Source organism: Ailuropoda melanoleuca, chromosome X (assembly GCF_002007445.2).
Source record: "Ailuropoda melanoleuca isolate Jingjing chromosome X, ASM200744v2, whole genome shotgun sequence".
NCBI classification, from domain to species: domain Eukaryota; kingdom Metazoa; phylum Chordata; class Mammalia; order Carnivora; family Ursidae; genus Ailuropoda; species Ailuropoda melanoleuca.
The window spans coordinates 78,470,986-78,476,985 of NC_048238.1; the positions used below are offsets into that span (position 1 = coordinate 78,470,986).

At 43.9% G+C, this 6,000-nt stretch overlaps 1 protein-coding gene across 3 annotated transcripts in view; it reads right to left on the reverse strand.

Annotated features, from left to right (window-relative positions):
* Positions 1-5,631, reverse strand: part of LHFPL1 (LHFPL tetraspan subfamily member 1) — a 46,108-nt gene extending 40,477 nt beyond the window's left edge. For 2 of the 3 annotated variants that reach the window (XM_011228386.3, XM_002921967.4), the window contains exon 1: positions 5,363-5,631. The gene's annotated coding sequence lies outside the window, so the exon portion shown is untranslated. Of the gene's footprint in view, positions 1-5,162; positions 5,263-5,362 lie in introns of all 3 variants that reach the window. The other variant, XM_034649796.1, reaches the window with a different exon arrangement.
* Positions 5,632-6,000: the final 369 nt, after the last annotated feature.

The window sequence follows — 6,000 nt, forward strand, 5'->3', positions numbered from 1 at the left end:
TATCAGTGAGTGTTACCTAGACTATATTAGAAATAAGAGGTGGGGTTCTGACATAAGATTATGATCATCTGGGGGCACCTGGGTGGCTCAGTCGGTTAAGTGTCAGACTCTTGTTTTTAGCTCATGTCATGATCTCAAGGTGGTGAGATCAAGCCCCATACCGAGCTCCATGCTCAGTGCACAGTCGGCTAGAGATTCTCTCTCTCTCCCTCTCTCTGCCCCTCCCCCACTGGCGTGTGTACATGCGTACATGCGCGCTCTCTCTCTCTCACTCTCTCAAATACATAAATAAATACAATCTTTATTTTGAGAGAGAGTGTGTGTGCAGGCATTGCAGGGGGCTGGGGAGGGGCAGAGGAAAAGGGAGAGAAAGAATCTCAAGCAGACTCCATGCTGAGTGTGGAGCTAGATGCAGGGCTCGATCTCATGACCCTGAGATCATGACCTGAGCTGAAACCAAGAGTCAGATGCTTAACCGACTGAGTCACCCAGGAGCCCCAATAAATAAAATCTTTTATTTATTTTTTTAAAAATTGTTAAAAAAAGATTATCATCATCTGTGACAAATCAGGCTGTTTATAAAACTACAATACTACTAACCACTGTCACCATAATTTTATTTTTAAAATGGAATTTTGAAGCCAAGATGTAAGAAGGCAGAATCACAAAATCCAGTTTAAATTTCATATGCTCAGCTTTAGAGAAACTCATTGGCTTTCAGAATTTAAATACATTTAACTTCAGGAAAAACTCATTGTCCTTGTTTCACTGAGGACTAGGATGACCAATCATGCCAGTTCTCCTGGCACTGAAGGATTTCCTGGGATGTGGGACTTACAGTGACAGAACTAGGAAAGTTAGTCACCCTATGCAGGCCTAGAGGTGTGGTGAGCCAGCACTGTCCGTGGACAGCAAGCTGAGCATCACTGCCACAGATAATTCTTTAACGTTCTCGCTCCAGGACTCCAACAATATGAAGTTAAAAGTGACCATGGCATTAAACAATGGAGAGATGAAGCCTATGTATTTTGAATGTAAACCTTTCTGAATCATAGATGTGACCTCACGCAGTCAAGGAAGAGAGCTCAGAGATCCAATTGCTCAATGTTTTCTGAGCATAGAATCAGTCCCACTTCAGCTTCACCTGTGGCTGGACAGGGAGGCATTGGGCCATGTGGAGTCTAGGCAGGCACACTGCTATGTGTTCACATGTGCCAGACGGGGAAGGGCATTCAGGCAAATGCTTTTAGTTCCTGTATGGCCTGCGGTGGACGTCCCTCCATGACAGTCCTCCAAAGCAATCTAAGTTCATTCCCAGGAACTAGCGAAGTCTCTTTGCATGCCCATAAATAAAAATCATACGCAGTGCTATACTTCATTCTATCTTTATTCTTCCCGTATATGTCATGTATGCAATGGCTCTGTTTCCCTGTCCTGGAATTCTAGCCACACAGCTACACTGGATTTCAGAAACCAAGAACTCAACACTGGTGCTCCTGCTAGTTGGTCCAGTAACAAGACATTGATAGGATTCTTGCTGACCCTCTCTTTAGGTGTCACATGGTCCCTTATCCCTTAGTTTCTCTGTCTTCTAAGTGGGTCACGTGCCTATTTCTGAGAGTGGTTGTTAAGATGCAGTGAGTGTGGCCCAAAAGTTGTGACAACCAGGGTGGAAGCACGAAGTGTGTTCTGCACTTACTGTCCTTACTGAAGGCTAATGCTCTCTAATCTTTAGAGTTTTGGTCGTCCTTCTAATGCAGACTGAAGGGTAGGAAGCACTTCAACCTTTTGAGGCAGGAAACCCACCTAAGCCGTATACGTCAAATGGTTATCTATATTGCTTTTAAAGAACTCTAGAAAAGGGGACTCTCCGATTTTTCTCAGTAGCTTAACAGCTCTCACTGTCAATAAATCATTCATTACGTCTCATTTAAAACCTTTTCTGCTGTAACATAAGGCCAATTCCTTTGGTCGCATCCTCAGAGGGAATGGAGAAGAGCTTGGCTAGTCTTCCAGATGAGAGCCCTTAATCAACTCAGATCGCTGGAAGCTTACCTTTAGCCTCTTTCCCCCCAAAATGAGCACTCTATCTCTCTCTGTGGCGTCTCATTGCCAAGTCTTTAATTTGTTCTCACCTTTTCACTCTCATGTGTACATACTCATACATAGGCACTTAGTATCAGTGAAACTGGAAAAACTGCTCTTACTTTTTCTGGGTGGAGGAAAAGAAACCAAATCTTTCCTTTACCTCACTTTCTCCCCAGTCCTCACAGACAAAGACTCAAATATTTTTTCTCCACTTGAGCTTGTCATACAACTTTTGAGTTAAGGAAAGCACTACCTTATCAAATGTAACAGGGTCCAGGCAAAGCAGCCAGTGAGTTCATAACCAGAATATGAAGTGGTCAGAAAGAGCGTCTCTGACTTGCAGTTGCTAAGGAAAGCGTGGCTGCAAGACGACTGGTTTCAGACTGGTCTGCGAGGAGAAGCTTTGTTGGCACTGGTGTTGGCAAAGGAATAGGAACAGGCCTTTCTCCTCATGCCCCCCAGATGGTGTGCATTGCCTACCTGCCAACCCTGTTACAAATACATCATATTCAGTGTTGAGACTTTTGTAGGAAATGAGCAAGATCCACAGGCATATGTTTCCAGTGGTAAATAGAGCCACGCTCCAGGGAAATGTCTTACCCAATGTGATTCCTTGTATCAAGTTGAGTATATAAGCAGCCTGAACCTGAATATTCTAGATCTTTCTGCTTCAGACACAGCCTCAAAAAGAATGTACTACCTCTTCCCAAGTACTTCTCTCCTCATTTTCTGCCACTTGAGTCCTTCAGGAGTTATTCCTCCTCTGTATATCTCTGCAATGAGAGTTACTCTGAGTTCTCCTATGCCTGAAATCATCTCATGATGTAGTTACTCCAAGGGCTTTATTTCCCATTTGTATCTTGGCGACTCAAAGAAAAACTCACTTTTTTAAGCTTTATCAATGTGTAATTGGTATACAAAACATTGTACACATTTAACGCATACAGCTCAATGAGTTTGGACATATGCTTATATTTGTACCACCATCACCACAAAGTACTAAAACACTCATAATCTTCAAAAAGTTCCATGTATTGGTTTTGTGTGTGTGTGCATGTGTGTGTGCGTGTGTGTGTGTGTGTAAAGAATACAATGTGAGATCTATCCTCTTAATTTATTTTAAAGTGCACAACACTGTACTGTTAATTTTAGGCACAAAGTTATATGGAAGATCTCTAGAATTTACTTATCTAGCATGACTGAAACTTTATACCCATTGAACAACAAGTCCCTATTCCCCCTTCCCCACCAGTCCCAGGCACCACTATTCTACTCTGCTTTATATCTCACTTTTGACCTAAGCCTTGTCTCTCAAATTCCTCAGCTGTCATGCTTGCTGATCTCTTGCTAAGCCTTTTCTTTTCTTCCCTCCTCTTTTATTCTGGAGTAGAAAGATTAGCAAAACTAGTTGTGTTGGCTTTATTTATTTATTTGCATCTGAGATGTTCACCTGCAGGTGAGGAAGTTGAAGGCAGGAAGTTAGAGAGTATGTGGAGCTGGAACACCAGCTGAGTCACTGAGAACCTAATAATAATAATCAAGTTGGCTGTGCAGACAGAGAGCGCCCTTACAAAGAACCTCCATGGGCTATTCCCTGTCTCCAGAGTTTGAGGTTGGAAAGGTGAGAATTAGAATGATTTCGCTAAATTTCATATGAACTTCTCCCTTCCCTGCAAAAAAAGTGGTGCTCACTGAGCTCCCCACTTATCTTCTGCTTTGGAAACTGAGGTGCCAATTTGAGCTCTTCATCCCAGTTCTTATTCTGGCTGGACAGATGCCACCACCTTCAGTGATCACTTGGTCAGCTAGGAGTCCCATCCACCAGTTAGAAACCATTCCTACCAGCCTGCTCTGGCAAGACACTGTTAAGCCCCAGCAACAGTGGGTTAACTGGTACTGCATCTCCCCACACCCTTAGGTTCATGGTCCCGGGCCCTGCTACTGTTGCCCTGTAGACCGTCTACCTGCGGCCTCAGAGGGGAATAGAATGCCACCACAGCTGACTACCTCCATTCAGTGAGCCTGGCCAGTATACAAAGAAGGTGGGCTGGATGCTTCTCCAACCACTTCGGCAGACATGAGAGGCGGTGTGGCATGTTAAGAGCATTTCTCAAAATGGTGGCCCCAACCCCTCTGCATTAGAATCACCCTCAGTGCTTGTTTAAAATGCAGACTGTGTAACACCCCTTCTGAGAGTCACTGAATTATAATTTATGAGATTTGCAGTTTAAAAATTTTTTTAATTGATTCTTATGGAAACTAAAGATTGAGAAATACCATTTTAGTGGAAAAGGGTCCAGATTTTGGAATCAGATCTGAGATAGGGTTGTGATGTCTTCCCCTTACAGGTTACGCGAACTTGAGAGGATCACTCAAAACCTCACAGTTTCAGTTTTCTCTATAAAATGGAGATGATTAAACATAGTTCAAGTAAAATGACATCTGTGATACACCTAACACCAGGGTAGGTGCCCATTATTCTCCCCTCTACTGGAAAAGATTCCATTCCACCATAAGTAATAGAGAAGACTTGAAGTCTCCCAAAAAGTAGAACATCCCTCCTCTCCCCTCTCTCTCCCCTCCAGCCACTCTTCCAGTGACTTCTTACCTCTCGGCTTCTTTCTGTGTTCAGTTTCCCACCACAAAATGGAACCACTGGGCCCAGTGGTCTTTTCAAGAATGAATTTATAGTCAAACTATTTCAGGTTTTTCTGTAAATCATTATGCTTGGCACATAGTAGGAACTCATAAATATTTACAGAGTGAATACAATCTTTTGTTTCCAGCCCCACTGACTGACTTCAACATCTGCATTTCAGCTTAACCCCATCACCCCATTTTGGTCCCGTAATCCCAATTTAGGCAATTCTAAGAGATCAACCCAGCACACCAGCAAACCGGATCCACTCTTCCTTCTATAGACAGGTTCCAGCAAAATCCCTCCCTCCACTCCCAGAGATATGCACTTCCTCTCCTCAAGTTACCAACTCTCCTGGGAAAACCAGCTGACAGTTAACCCTTAGGTCCTCAAACCCTGTCAATATGAAATAGGAATCCACCCGGATTCCTCTTACCCTCTGTGCAAACAACAGGCTATGAGGGAGTAAAAATGCACCAGGCCTTCTTCGGGAAGAAAACAGCTTCTCTGAGCTGTGAGATGAAAGTACAGGATGCCTGAGAAAGGAAAGCGAGAAAAGGGGCTGAGCACGGGGAGAGCAAAAGCAGTTTCTTATCCAGCTGTTTCCATTGCATTTGGCCCAAGTTGCAAATTTACCTTCTGACCACGAAAGCTGATTGACTTGTTCCTCTCTTCAGACTCAGATCTGAGAAACAACTTCTCCTCACAGCTTGTCAGAAGGGGATAGGAATCCCGGCTGCTCTTTGCAGTGACTGAAAACCTTGCTTTACCTTTGGGAGAGAGGGGCGGAGTCCAACCTAATGGGAATTAACTCCAAACACGCTGGAGGCTTCAAATCCAGCCTCAGACGTGCAGGCTCTTGAAGGGGCTTAGCTGGCAAAGAGTTCCCCACCTCCATCCTCACAGCTGCCGAGTCAGCTCTGTGTGTGTGTGTGTGTGTGTGTGTGTGTGTGTGTGTGTGCGCGCGCAAGCGCTGCAACTGCGTATCTGTCTCACTTCCTCATCTGCTGCTCACATGTCTGCCGAGGAATAGAGGTTCTTTCTAACTTTCCGCAAAAGCCCTAAATAATCTCCACCATAGGTATTAGGTAGCAGACCTAAGTGGCTGGAAACGACAGAAAACACATGCGTGCATGAAATAAGAATAACCTTTTTTCCCCAAACTGATTTCCATCGTCTGATGCTCCAACCGTGCAACGTATTGCTCCAAGATGTAATGACTTTACATTTAAGAAACTTGAAATCACACATTGAAAAAGCTTAATAACGCCTTT